The 15632-nt window shown below is 36.5% G+C and overlaps 1 long non-coding RNA gene and 1 pseudogene across 2 annotated transcripts; one reads left to right on the top strand and one right to left on the bottom strand.

Moving 5' to 3' along the window:
• The first annotated feature begins 528 nt into the window (after nt 1-528).
• Nucleotides 529-15632, top strand: LOC144373695 (uncharacterized). 2 transcript variants are annotated; one of them, XR_013433275.1, is made up of 5 exons: nt 529-909; nt 2218-2429; nt 6218-6400; nt 8767-8918; nt 15244-15632. It is a non-coding gene; the product is annotated as an uncharacterized LOC144373695 (long non-coding RNA). The 2 variants fall into 2 exon arrangements; XR_013433274.1 differs by having other exon boundaries at nt 2218-2440.
• Nucleotides 10997-14162, bottom strand: LOC144373694 (tyrosine-protein phosphatase non-receptor type 12 pseudogene; annotated as a pseudogene).

Below are 15632 nucleotides of genomic sequence, written 5' to 3'. Positions count from 1 at the left end.
GAGTTCTGTTTTAGGGTTGTTGTCATAAGATCACATGAAGGAATAGCTGTTAGGTTTCTTGGGGATGTTTTTAAAATTAAATGATCTTGAACTGATCTAATTTGGGCCCCTCAATGGTCAGATTTTCTTTTTATTCTTGCAAAATGGAGTAATGTCCCTGATATGACTTTTTCTGCTCACACATAGAGCCTGAACTTTTTGTTAAACTTATAAATAACTACTTTCTCTCATCCATAGAAGAAAGGATGGAATGGTTTAGAAAGCAGAAAAGGAATGTTGAAAAAGTATCTCAGTCAGTAATAATGAAATCCCAAGTAATTTGTTCTTGTCCTTTTCTGACTTATGGGTTCTGTTTTCTACCAATGGATTCAGCAACTGCACTTTCCATCATGGGTAAACAGAGCTCTTCCAGGTTTCAATTCTGTATTCTGTCAAGCTTACCCTAGAAAGTAGGATTACATTTTACAGATATCATGAGGCTTCTGCTTAGGCTGGACTACATCTAACACACTTCTGCTTTCACAGGTATTATCTGAAAAACAACATGGAGACAGAAGTGCTTTGTTCAGATGAGGATGCTCAGGAGTTGTTCCTAGAGGGTCAAGTTTCCCTTCTTCAGCTCAGTACTGTGGAAGTTGCCACCCAGCTCTCCATGTGAAGTTTTGAACTCTTCTGCAACATTGAGCCTACTGAATATATAGAGGACTTATTTAAACTTAAGTCACAATCCAGCTGTCACAACCTGAAGAAATTTGTAGAAGTCATTAACCAGGAGACATTTTGGGTGGCATCTGAAATTCTTTGAGAGACAAACCAGCTGAAGAGGATGAAGCTCATTAAGAATTTTATCAAGATAGCATTGCACCTTAGGGAATGCAAGAATTTTAACTCAATGTTTGCAATCATCAGGTAAGAGCACATATCAGTCTTCAGATTCAGTTTATGTTACAGATTAGAAATCATCTCCCTCTGGGGATATCATATGATTTTATAAGACATGATAGTTTATAAATGACTGAGGTTTTTAATACCATTCTGGTAATCTAGATTGTCATTGACTCTCAGTGAACAGTTATTTTATCTGATTCTTAATCCTTACCTTCACGAACCTCCCATATGTTGATTTGGAGATTGGACATTTGAAATCCATCACATTTTATTTTTTTTATCTTGGACTGTGTGAAAACTATTTGAGCTGCTGGGAACATCAATTAACCTCCTTTTAAAATAATAATAACACAAGGAATTATCAAGATTATTTGATATGATGTATGTGAAATTCCATTGGAGAGCATGGAGCTGCATCACAATAAATGTTAATTTTCCTCCCCTTTAAGTGCTTAGATCAAACCTAGTAGAAATTGCAAATGAAAAAAATAGTTATTTTAATGTTAAATATGACTGTAAAGTTAATCATTTTTATCTGATGAGAGTTTGATCATGGTGTCATGACTATTGTGTCTTTTGTTTTAATTTCTTACTGGAGAACATTTTCCTACTCTGTTTTATTAAATGCTTGCTGTGAGCCAAACACTGTTCTAATTGGAGGAAAAGCAACAAAACTTGTATTCTAGAGGTTTTGCTGATGGTTTGCTACTCAGCTTTCATTGTTGTAACAATGTTGCTAAAAAGCTTTTTATACAGAGGAAAGGTTTATATTATATACAGTTTCCGAGGTTTCAGGTGGTGGTCATTTGCCTCTGTTGCCTTTTAGCCTGTGTTGGGGAAAACAGGTGCATGTGGTGGAATAAAGCTACTTACCTCATGCCTCAGACAGGAAAAAGAGATAAAGAAAGAATTCAGGGTCCCAGCATCAAATTTTAGATATATTTCAGTGACCTAAGACGTCTTTCTAATCCCTCCTCTTAAAGACACCCTCTATCAACTTCCAATAGCACTATGGAGGAGGGGCTGAGCTCATACTCACAGCCCTTTGAGGACATGTGGGACCTACACTCTAGCAGATAATAAACAAATCAGGGAAGTATAAAGGGAAGAAGAATCCAACCCACAGTCTTGGCCCTGACTCTGCTTCTATCTGGCATTCTCATCACCCAGGATTACCCAAGTTTACTCTGCATGACTCTATACATTGCCAGCCATGGAAAGAATCCATGCAAATGTATTTGTCAGTAAATAAGCAGTGCAATGTTTTGCTTCATCCATTTCAGAAGAGAACATTTACATGCATCCCTCTTTTCTTTCTTCCTCTCTCAGTGGCCTAAACCTGGCACCAGTGGCAAGAATGGGATCAACCTGGGAAAAACTTCCCAATAAATATGAAAAGCTATTTCAGGATCTCCAAGACCTATTTGACCCTTCCAGGAACATGGCAAAATAATGCGATGTCCTCAAAAGTCAAAACCTGCAACCTCCCATAATTTCTCTATTCCCAGTTATCAAGAAGGATCTCACATTTTTTCCTGAAGGTAAATGCAAGGTAGGGGAGTTCCACCTTCACTTGTAGCAGTATATAATAGATGCCATGTGATTTCCATTTTCTTCTTTGCCAATTACAGGAAGCAATTCAAACCTAAATAGGCTGGTCAGCTTTGAGAAGCTAAGGATGATTGCAAAAGAGATCTGGCAAGTTGACTGAATGGCTTCACTTAACATTGACCCAGGTCTCATGTTCAGGACTCAGTGAGAGATTCACCTCCAGTGGCACATATAGGACTAGAGAGCTTAAGCTTAGAGTTTTCATACTAATGAAAAAATTTTACATATTTATATCTGCAGAATTGCAGACATTATATTAGGATGTACCAAGAATCACCATCAAAAATTCATTTGGAGTAGATGTCTAACTTGGCATCATGTGTAATTTTGACTATTCATAAAAAGTTTGTCTTTCAACTATTTTTAAGTGAACATGAATCATAGATATTTATTCCTTATTTTTAGAACACTTTCTTGTAAATATGTAAATATCCCAAACAGTATTGTCTCCTTATTCACATGATAGATTTAGTTGTCACCTTAGTAAAAAATGACTAGGAGAAAAAATAAGTCAATCTTTTTCTAGAACAAAAATAAATATGTTTGTCTTTTCAACCAGAAAAAAATGTGTCTAGTAAGGTGGTGTGTGGGGGATGATTATGCAGTTTAATGTTTGTGGACTTGTAAAAGGGCTTATGAAGAAGTTTAGACCTTTATTTCTGAACATGTGATCTCCTTGTCTATTTCAGAACCTGTGCTTCAATCTCCATGGCTCTCATATAAAGGAAGAAGAAATGGGAGAAGGGTTTGGGATAAGTGGTGGAGGACTTGCATAGCCACACATAGTTCTTGCTCAGTTCATTGCATTATTTTCCTACCTGGTATATTTTTGGACAATTTGCATTGTTTGAAATCTCTTTCCCTAACAGAATTTTAGATGTCAAACTGACTTCAAATTTAATCTGTTGGGGCCTGTGCTTTTGAATTCATGATCCATGAGATCTGTGAAATGTTTCATGATTATTTGGGGAACTGTGGCCAGACATAATTCCAGGCTCTCAGAAAAAAAATTAATATAATCTGTGCCTTGAAATTAGGAGAGCCCAAAGGAGGGGAAGGGAAGGAGAATATTAGAAAATATTTAAATTGTGCAATTAAAATACTACTGCAGAGATATTTTAGTACATATGAATAAAGTAACAGGTGCCCACAGAGTTAAAATCATATGTTTACAGGTTAATGAAATACAGTTTCCATTATATATAAAACAATATTTTAAAAAATGATTTTTAACAATTCATGTGCTAAACAGTTTATGTGTGTAGATTATCACATTTGCATGATTGTTATATTAACTGATTTATTATATTATTATAAAAACTCATCTCATTCAACCCAAGGAATATGAAAAAAATTGAGAATAGTGGAGCTAATTTTATTTGAATCTTTAAAACACCATTTTTAGGAGATTTAAAGATAATACAAGGCTTAATGATTATAGCCTTGAATTCTTGCATGAGCTTTATTATATAATTGTTCACTGTCTTCTATATAAACATTTGAATGCTCGGTAGAGGAAAATATTAGAATTTCCTAATTGAATCAGAATGAGTGCCAAACACATTTTTCTGTATGTATTGTGTGTAATTCCTTTTAAACAACAAAAAAAGACGATTTATTATCTGCAATATTCTTTGATCCATTTAACAGTTTGCTTAGGGAATGAGGCATGTGACCTTTCAAATGTAGAATACGTATATAGTTTCTGGAAGTTTCAAATAGATAAAATCACCCCATGCTCAAGTGAGTTGCATAAGGACCTTTCCATCCTTCAGGTCTCTCAGCCAGGGTAGAACAAATGCAACAGTGCTGGAGGTGGCTCAGACAGATGGTCCTAAAATGTGGGCATGCTGAAGTTCCTTAATCAACACCAAAAAGCTTTATGAAGATGGGCTGATAGTTCTAAATGTGAAGCAGTACCTGTCCAATCTGGAGCTGGAGATGGATGAGGAGAGTCTTCACGTGATGTCTCTGCAGTGTGAGCCAGCAACCAACACACATGAGTTTTTCTGTAAATGGTTGCAGACTCTGACTGCCATGTGTGTTTGTTTCCTGTGCAGTGACATGCATGGTGACAGGATAAGGCCCAGTATAGACAAGTAGGTTTCTAGTTCTCAAGTGCATAACCTTTCCCCTGTCCTTGATGAAGCCTTTGTGTCCAGCTGAGTTAGTGTGTGGAGGACAAGACGATGGACATACTCATGTTGTTTGGTTTCATTCCACTGCAGCCAGTACTCATTTACAGGACACATGGGCAGATGCAGTTCAAATTTGCATTTCTTGTTTTCTTACCAAAATACTCACAAAGCAATGTGCAACCTGAGGGGTTGGGGCCTCACAGGTCAGAGGGCACAGGACTGGATTTTGTACTGTCATGTATATCCACAGCCTATATGGTTCCCAGACACATATTCAGCTGTTATTTAAAACAATAATTCTACCACCGAGTGGGCCACAACTTAGGCTGACGTGTAGGTCTCAGCATTTTAAAAGGTTGGCCTAATGATGAGCCAGGCTTGATAGATCACATGTGTAGTTAGTCCTGGCTACACAGGAGGACTAAGGGAGAAGATCATAAGCCCAGGAGTTCTAAGCCAGTCTGGATAACAAAGAGAGATGCATTTCTTAAAAATAAAAAATAAGCACCTCAGGGCTGAGGATGTGGCTCATTTGGTAGCACGCTCGCCTGGTGCGGGGTGCTGGGTTCGATCCTCAACACCACATAAAAATAAAATAAAGATATTGTGTCCACCTAAAACTAAAAAAAATAGATATTTTAAAAAAAGAAGGACCTCAGAATATAGCTCAGTGGTAGAGCGCTTGACTAGCATGTAGAATTCCTTGGGCTAGTCTCAATCAATGCACACTAAACAAAGGCATTTTTCATTTAGAACAATTTTGTGCCTTGTATGTAAACATGTGAAAAATAATGTTGTACAGAATTTAAATGTTAAATAGATTAATTTAGAAGATTCACAGTTAGGAACTTTATGTCATGGTGAAGAGCTTGTTCTATTCAGGGAGAGCGCTCTGATTTCAAATCCTGCTTACAACACTGACTAACAATGTGACCTTGGAAGAGTTACTTTTCTTTCCTTATCCCAAGCTTCTGAGTGTGTCACATGAGGGAAGAACATGACATTGAATTGTTTAGATATTAAGATTCTACATGCACAACATTTAATTGTCCCAATAAACTGGTTTGCCTTTTTTCTACCATGGAATTTTTTGCATAGTGTAATATATAAGCAATTGTTCATTATTTGCTTACATATATGATTCTCTATAGAAGAATTTGATAGTCAATAGGTTACAGTTTGTAGAATTTATTAAATTAAAAGTTAGCTCAGATGTGTCCAATAGTTTTGAATGTCATTTTACAAAATTATTCCTGGTGATTTTCCTGTTGCAGTTTTTACCCCATTCAGGGGACACAAACCATACATCTTTCTATTTTTTTACTTGGTGTTTTCCTATTTCATCTTCCTCAAGATTACTAATTTCCTTAATTAAATACCTTTATCCTGCCAGTGCTTTCTCATTTTCTGTAACTAAGGTCCCCCCTCTCAATTTCTGGCCTTTATAAGTAACAGCTGGGAGAGATGGGTATTTTAGTATTCTGAAATCAGAAAAGACTCTTGTAGTTCTACAATTATCTTCTACATAGCTGCTAATATTTTAAATTTTTTGTAATAATTTCAAACCAAACAATTTCCAGTGCCTAAGAATCCTGGTAACAAAAATCCTGTTGTATCCAAGACCTCACAAGTGGCTCTTAGGACATAGTCACAGCAGAAGGAACATCCCCAACCACATAAGGTCAACCACAGACTGCAGGTTCCCACTGTGGTCCTCGATACTTTAAGGAACAAGGTGTCTGACAAGGATCTCTCACCTTTTGGTAAGTGATGAAACTCATTCCCCCCCTTTCTTTTCCTTAAAGTGAGTTTTATTATTGTTTCTGAAAATTTGTTTTTTTTTTTTATACTTACACCCTGTAGTTGGGTTCATTCCAACTTTGTTTTATTTTTTGGTATTATGTATTGCTGTAATTTTCAGATTAGTTAAAAAAATGTTTATTTGGACTAACTTGTCTATCATGCTTGAATGTCTTTGTGACTATTATCTCCAAACTAAACAAATACTCAGCAAGGTACACTTTATTTTTACCAGTGATCAGACAGTTTCTAAACATAATATATTATTAAATAACATTTTTTGACTTGGCAAAATAAGGAAATAAATGTACAAGTTACACATTTAGTAACTTAATTTTTCTAGTAATGAGTTTATGTTCATATATGATTTTTCAACTAGTTTTGCCTTATAATCAATGAATTGTAGAAATATAGTCGCAATATTTTCAGCTATGTGATCTGTGTGGAAATGATTATGTTTCTTTTTTATTCTACTATGGTACTGGGGATGGAACTCTGGGCCTTGTGCATGGTAGGCATGAAGGTGATTTCTTTTCATTAAATCACTGATTCTGAAACTTGGGAGCAGTGAGAATACATCTAATGCCTGAATGTTAAACAGCAAAAAACATTTTTAATTTTCCCTTTGAAAATAACTCACCTAAGGCTGGGGTTGTGGCTCATGGGTAGAGCACTCACCTAGCATGTTTGGGTGCTAGGTTCAATCCTGAGCACCACATAAATAAAATAAAGATATTGTGTCCACCTAAAACTAAAAAAAATGTTAAAAATAACTTATCTACTAACTTAGGCCCTTTATATGAATGTAAAACAAGTAAGTTTTATGAAATGGATGGGCTCTCTATTTCTACATATAGGTAGAAGGAAACAATGCTAATAAAACTAAAGAAATTTTTAAAGGGGATGGATAGCAAAGAGTTTGTTTAGATAAAATTATTTGGCAGTAATGGAGTTCCTGCATTATGTGAGTTGGACATTATTAATGTGTTGGAACACTCACGGACTCTATCCTTGCCCTGTTCCTCTTGACCAGTGAGCGTCTTGTTGAGTTTTATGGAAATGTGTGAAAAGAACACCTTTACTTGACATCAGTCCTCTTTTAAATATTTTGTGTCATTCTTCCTATCTGAAAAAATCAAACTACAGGTGTCTTGATTGCTGTTGCTCTCAACAGATATGTATTCCTAAATTCCCTGCAGACTGACTTCGGTCTCCTGTGCTGACATTTTTATTTGGAAGATGATCAGTCTTCCTTTTAGCTAAAAACAGCTTTTTAGCCATATTTTATATAATGCATGTGTGCCTACATATGAAGCTCTCTCCCACTTTCTATACAGAATAACTCAATATATTTTAGCTCATTTTGGATTTATGAAATTACATGTGCTTGAAATATTACTTGACATCTTATTATGTTTAGTATAATATATTTAAAGCAATGTTATATAAAATAGTAACTTAAAGGTAATAAGAGGGATTTTCCCCATTCTAATTAATGAAATAATTTTGTTTCAAAGTAAAATTTGACTTCTTTATTTCTGAAAAATAATGTTGAGCCACTTTAAATCCTCATGCTACTAGATCCTGCAGTGGCCCACCCCTCTGCTGAGGTCTTCTGTCATTGTCTCTCTGACACAGTGTTTTTACATGGTGTCTCCTGCTCCTCTTTCATGTGCTTGTTTAAGTATCAGGGCACAGAATTCCTACAGCTCTTTCATTCACTGTTTGAGAAAGTTCCTCTTAACCCTTGCCCCTTTGCTTTTCTCCATCATTTCCACTTCTCCACAGCTAACATTTCCAGCCACACTACAATGTGTTTCCATCCTAAAGCTGAAACAACTGGAGTTGAAATTGGCTGTGACATTGTCATCCTAAATTCAGATGTTTTATAATTGTATGTTTATTCTTCATTGTTGAATAAAAGTGACAACTTTCAGGTTTGAAATACAAAGTAAAATATCAAAAACAATCTGTAGTAGTCTTGTAGATACCAGTCAAAACTAAAACCTCAGGACTGGGGTTGTGGTTCAAAGGTAGAACACTCACCTGGTGTGCGTGAGGCAATGGGTTCAATCCTCAGCACCACGTGAAAATAAAATAAAGATATTGTGTACACATACAACTAAAACTACATGTTTATGAAAAAAATCCAGGTATCTTGTGCCTTTGGTTATCTGTTTGTACCATGAGTAGTAACACAAAGAACATTTAGATTGTAGGTAAGATGAATCAGACTGTAAAAGTAAATCTTAACACAAAAATGTATTTAGTCATTACTATTTATTTTTGTCTTCAAAATGCATAACCTAAGTTATTTTTTCTTTTATAGGCATTGGCTCTCCAGAAGCTTTAAAGAAAATTCTTTCCCTAACTGAGGAAGGAACTTTGGAATGTCACAAGAATCCAGCTGATGATAAAATACAAAGGCATCTTCTCAGCTGTCTCCTCCTCCAACTTCCCCACAGAGTTCTCCAAGGAAAGGTAGAACAAAATGAGTTGTTCTTTTCCTTTATCAAAATTTATACTTTTCAGTTTTAGTAAATTCTTGAATTATTATATTGTATCGTATTATAGAATTTTAATATTATAATAATTTTTAATTATCTCTTTTATGATGTTCAATGGAGTTTTTCCCCTCCATGAATAAACTTGGAATTTTTAAATTTCTTTTTAATATTATTCTTATACTTGATAGAATTAAATTAATAAATATAAAATCATTCTAAAATTTAAGGTTTATATTGGCCCTGTGAATAAAGGATACTGTTTATGTGAAAATTCCTTATAACTAATTTTGATCGAAAAACATTAATACAGAAAAAAAGCTCTTTGGAAACAAAAAAATACTGATGTTCCTGATTTATATTTCCACTGTGTTAATATGGGTCTTGTGTTTTAGGCAATATAAATATTCTCTTTATATGGATACTTTCTTATGTTAAAATAGATGATAATTCTCTTCCCCATAACTCTCCAAGTTCCTTCCTTCTCCTGCCCTTTAATTAAAAGGGTGGGTGTCAATCATTAGTAAAAGAGCTAAGAATTAGTTTTCTTTCAAGGAAGATCTAAAAGGTTAATCAATTATTAGATTTCACTCACTCAACAAATGACTGCTCTTTTTGTATACATTTCAGGCATCTGTGCATTTTGTGTGGTTGTCTGTTCTAGGCCCTTGTTAAATGGTGGATATGTCTCAATTCATTTCTCATCTGGTTGTTAGGTGGTAGTGGAAGTCAGCTAAGATGTTCTGGCTCTGGGTATTAACCAGTACCTCCATTTCTCTTGAGAGTGAAAACAGTAATTAGAAAACCAAGGCACCACTGATCCATGGGATAATTCCTCTCTTTCCCACCCCAGTTTTGCTTCATCTCAATAGATGAAGGAAATGGGAGAATTCCTCCAATGTCAGGTGCTCCATCTGAGTGATGATTTTTCTAAGCAGTGTTTTCTTTCTTATTGTTTTTTTTTTGTTTTTTTTTTTTTGCTTTTGGTTTGGGTTTGGGTTTGGGCTTTTTTAGCAAAATTTCAGGGAGGGATTTAAATCTTTCTTATTAGAATTTGTAGTTTTGTTTATAAAAGATATTTCATATAAGAATATGTTAAATCTTTAAACCCAGGTGTAAACTCTAAATGAGTAAATACCTGACTATTATATAGTTGGAAACATACTTCGGTTAGGAGCCCTTACAATACATATATGTATTCTAAATATTTATACATAAAATAATATATTTAGGATATGTATCTACTGTGGTGTCCTTAATACATTATAGAAAAGAAAAAAGTAAATCCTGAGAAGGTTTGCTTTTCTTTTCTATTAAACTTATCAAGACAAGCCTCTTCCTTGATATTTTCAGAAATATTTTAGGAACAAAGGAAATTTAAGGATATGGTGAACCTGGAGAATTATGTGGAAGAAAATTAACTATTTTTAATATAAGAATGAATCCATAGAAGGAAAAGATTTTGATTGCCTAAAATGTAGTCTCTTTAAAAATACAACAAAAAGATAATCAAGATTCATATTAATATAATGAAAAAATAAATCTGGAGTATCAGCATGTTTTATATTTTCAAAGAGCTCTTCTGCATTAATGTTATATGATCTGTTTAGGACAGGAAATGGAGATGTGTTGAGGCATTTTACAATGATGGTCTTGGGGAAAGTACACATTGTATCCTAAAAAATTAGCTTTTTATGTGATTCAGCTAACACATTCTTCACTTATTTATGTATTTATTTAGTTGTGATTGGAAACAATACATTTCTTTTATTTATTTATTTTTATTTGTGCTGAGGCTCGAACCCAGGGACTAACATGTGCTAGGTGAGCACTCTACCACTGAGCCACAACCCCATCCTGCTAATACATTCTTAATGTTGAAAAATGAGTAGCAAAATTCCAAAGAGACACTCTTCAGGTGTTATTTCTTATTGTTTTTTGAAGACAATCTTCAGTTGAATTTTTCTCTGCTGCACTTATCACTCTAAAAATTGAAAACAAGATTAATGACTTTGAAGTTTGGAAAAAATCTCACTTTCTTTTTTTTTGGCACTGTAAAATTGGTTTTGTTTTTTAATGGCAGGTCAAATATCCTGAAACATAACATATATTTTGATAGTCTTCTAATCCCAGTTGAGTTCAAATATTAAAGTAACACACACAAGCTAAGAGAATTCAATATTGTTCCAAGGCACTTACTGAATCTCCATGACTAGATGAAAACAAGAACAATTAGGATGACGATTAGACAGTATATAATATAAAAATAACTTTTTGCTTACAATTTACAAAATGTATTATTATTACAATCTTTGATCTCTGATAACCTGCAATGCTGGCTGCATGAATCCAGCATTTTTAAAATTCAAAAACTATTTTCTAAAACTTCAGGGCAAATAATTTACAAATAAGGTACACAAAGATTTAGACCATGCAGAAATTTCTTACATCTTCTGTTAATAATATTTTATGACTGCAACTTTATCAAATTATATACCTACTTGCCCTGTACATATACAAAATAATGCATACATGATAAAACAGCAAAAGAGTAGTCCTTAAACTCAATTTATCATAAAAGTATTACTATATTAACATGTCTACAAGCAGCATGTAACAGGGTTAAGAGAAATTAATTCAATAATACTTGAAGTTACAAAATAAACCATATTTAATACTTTTTCCTAAGGCAGGTAGATGGTCCCAGCAAAGTAATATCATGGTAACAATCTACACTGCTGTTAGTCCCACATTTTAAAGATGGAATACTATAAATCTGGCTTTCAGTGGCACTTGGATTTTCCAGTAAATTTAAAGTGTCTTTTAGCTCCCTGAATCATGTTCGTTCTGAAGGTGGATCTCTTGGTCCTTTGGGTTTTCCACAGCGATTACCAAAACCAATATCTGTGGCTTCTGTTGGACTCTCTGCTATTTGATCTTTCTTCTCACTGGAAGTAGATGGACATTCTGTACAAGTCTCTGTGTGAATATCTCCTGCTGGATGATCACATTTTCCATTTCCAGAGGTTTTCAAGCCTTTAGATTCTATTTGTTCAGACCATTCCTGACTTTGGAGTTCATTCCATTCTGATCTTATAGGTATATTATGTTCACTTGCCAATACAAAAGATTCAGGAGTTCTTTCAGGTAGGGGCGGTGGTGAATCTTCACTAACATCACCATCTTTTTCAGCACCCAAAAGTATTGTTTCTGCCATATCATGTCTAGCAATGGACATTGGCGATACTTTCCTAGTAGAAATGCTTTCAGTACTAGTGGCAGCAGAAACCGTGGCACTTGCTGTTGAAATATTAGTTTTATTCTTGGTCACAGCACCATCAGAGTTCCTTTCATCTGAATCCAAGTCCTCAGAGTGAAGAGGATTAGTAAAGCTAAGGGGTGCTCTGAATAGAGGTGAACTATTTTGATGATCCACAAAGGTTTCAACTTGTGCTGTAGGAATTGGTGTTAAACTCAGTTTTCATAGTTTGACAGTGCATATCTGAGGATTTGCCTTCAGATAAATCAGGTGTGGCATTTTCAGGTCCATGAAATGACCACATTACATGCCCTTTTTTATCAAGAGACAAGCAATCTGGCCTTGGAGATGTGTCTGAATTCTTCTGTGATTCTTCTGGTGCAGTAATAGCTTTATTTGACTGTGCTGCGCTACAGTCCACACAAGAATTCTGTGATATGTCATCAACTTTTAGATCCCCTGAAATTACTTCCTGTGGCTTAGACATTTTATCAATTATACAAGATGAAGTAGATTTAATTTTAATTGCATGTCCCCTATTCAAGAGTGCGTTCCCATCGAAACTTTTTGGTCCCTCTTGGAGAGGGACTTTCTTAATCTCAAAAATTAAATTTTGCTCCAATTTTTTATCTATTTGTTCAATAGTTGATTCATTTTTCCCTGGAGGATCTGTTGATTTATTATAGTTTCTGTTGAGGTCTGTTGAATGCTGTTCTGAAGAAACCACGTGCAATACTGGCTTTGGGTGGTATCTGTCATTGTCCGGCCACACAGTAGTGACTGTTGGAAAAGCTGAAGGGGGAGAAGGTGTCAAGATGGGCGGCACTGGATGAGGTTCTGGTGGTTGCAATATTTCTTCCTTAGCATCCCCTTCTACAAGGCAACTTCGAGTCCTTGGTGGTTTTGGAGAAGGAGAATCTTGTTTTTCTGTATCTATGGAGCTGACCAAACTTTCAGTGCTAATTTCATTCCCTTCATCAGCAATTTTCTGGGTTCCATGAATTTCATACAACTGTAGCTGTTTTTCAAACAGTTGGGCGATAGCTCTATGAACAAGCTCATATTGCTCCTTTGTTTGCACTGCAGAGTGCCTTTGAGTTCTCATTTCTTGTATTAAATTAAATACATTAAATTCTTCTGATATTTTCCCAGCTTTTAGTAAATTCCACGTATAATCTATGGCACAAATGGCACCTGTTCTTCCACAGCCTGCACTGCAATGAATACATATAGGAACATCTTCAGGTTCTTGGTGTTTCCTCATTAAGCTTAGCATATCCAGAATAGAATCAAATGATGAAGGAACATCATGGTCTGGCCAGTTCACATAATGAAACTGATAGAGCCTACGAGATTCATTTTGAAATTCAAGTAACAGTGTCCTAATGAAGTAGTCTGTCCTTGCTTGTTCATCTTCACAAGAAATTTTGAATGCTGCAAATGTTATAGGGTCTTCACCACACAAAGGCCAGTAGCGCTCACATTTTTTCCTTCCCATCTCAAATTCTCGACAGGCCATTACAATGATTACAACGTTGTACTCCCATATCATCCTCCAAAAATCGATTACTGGATTTGCTAAAGGTCCTTGGGTCGCCACATATGCTTTTGGCCCATAGATACCCTTAATAAAATTTGCATTGATATAGTCTGAATCTTGAGAAGAAGTCTTTAAGGTCAACTTAACTCGGCTGTGATCAAATGGCAGTATGTCCTTATATCTGTTCTTTTTAACATTTTCTTCTTTTTCTCCAGTGGCTGTGGGATAAATCTTTTCTGTTCTATATTTGGTAGATAATCTTCTTAATCGCATGAAGTCCCGGGCGAAGTTGTCCTCCCCATTGTGGTCCGGACTCTTCATGGCCTGGACCCTCTGGATGAATTTCCTCAGGATTTCCACTTGCTCCATCCTCCCGCGTCCCCCAGGCTGCGGTCGCTGCCCCCCCTCCCCCCCCCCAGCCAGCTCCGTCTTCCCCAGCTCGCTCCCCCTGCCCGTCCCTCCCTCCCGACCCCGCCAACCCTGCCGCTCCCTCCTCCTCCCCACCGCCCAGGCGGCGGCTGTGGCGGCACCTGCCCGGCTCCGGACACCACAACTTCCAGGAGCAGCCAGTAGTTCTCCCACAGTACGAGGACAGCCGCTGTGGCTAGCGCCAACCCCAACCCCCAGCTTGTTCCATCCTCCTTCCCCGCCCTCCTCCTCCTCCGCCCGAGACGCCGCTGCCGCCTCAGGAACACTGCTCTCCGCTCGCCCAGCCCCCTTCCCCGGTTCTTCCCCCCCTACCCCCCACTCGCAGCCGCAGCAGAAGCCGCCGCCTCTCCCCACAGGCGCGCCCCCGCCGCCACCCCAAAAATCTCACTTTCAAGTGTACTCAGTTGTTTTTATTTTTTCCCAATATTGGAATTCAAACCGAGGCCATGGTTATATGCTAGGCAAGCACTACTGTGAATTGTCTTCAGCCCAATTTATACTTTTGGTAGGGAGGGTGATGTGAATTGAACTCAGGGGATTTCAACCACTGAGTCACATCCACAGTACAATGTGCTATTTTATTTAGAGATTCACTGAGTGGTTTAGCACATCACTTTTGCTGGGGCTGGCTTTGAACTCATGATCCTCATGCTTCAGCCTTCAGAGCTGTTGGGATTGCAGGTGTGTGTAATTGCCCCCAGACCCAGTGTCCCTTTATGGGTTATAATAGTAGTGTAACTCAAAGCCAAGGGAGCTAAAAATACTCAAGTTATGCTGTGGTTTCTGCATCATTTCATAGCTTTATGACAGTATAAATACACTTAGGGCAGTATACATACACACACACACACACACAAAAATACAGATGTATGTGTCCCTTTTTAACATTTAATTACATGATTTAGCTCCATCAGATTAAACACTTACTTTAATGTTGTATTCACTTTGTTAATGAAACCCTACTTCAATGATGATAATCCATGGCTACTTTCTTTGTTGCTTGTATTTGGTGGACTTCATTCTGATGTTGTGAACCTAGAATGTCTAACTTATGTTGTTTTATTTCTCATGTAGGTCATCCTTTGGCTCCCAGTGGTACTGTATATAATTTTTCAGATTCTGGTCACAGTAAAATTTCTTCATGATCCAGTATTCTCAGCAATTCTTTGTTTGACTCTGTGCCAGTCTTGCTCTAGAGGCAACCTGTCAGCATTGTGGAAACAAACTTCGGTGTGGCAGGACAGAATGGTGGACCATGACTAAACCCCATCTACCCCTGAGGGTAGATGGCTTTCCTTAGCATTCTTTCACATACCTTCTTCCAAGTCCCTGTTAAGAAGGAGTTCCCCATGTGGACTATTAAGTATGGGTGACAGTATGCTATAGACCTCTTCTTTGATGTAAGCCGCTTTCCTTAAGTATATTTGTATTTACATTTGATAAAGAATAGTTTAGATATTCGA

This window comes from Ictidomys tridecemlineatus, unplaced genomic scaffold (assembly GCF_052094955.1).
Source record: "Ictidomys tridecemlineatus isolate mIctTri1 unplaced genomic scaffold, mIctTri1.hap1 Scaffold_46, whole genome shotgun sequence".
Classification (NCBI taxonomy): Eukaryota; Metazoa; Chordata; class Mammalia; order Rodentia; family Sciuridae; genus Ictidomys; species Ictidomys tridecemlineatus.
The sequence above is the reverse complement of the archived record's forward strand: the minus strand, read 5'-3'. Positions and strand labels throughout refer to the sequence as shown.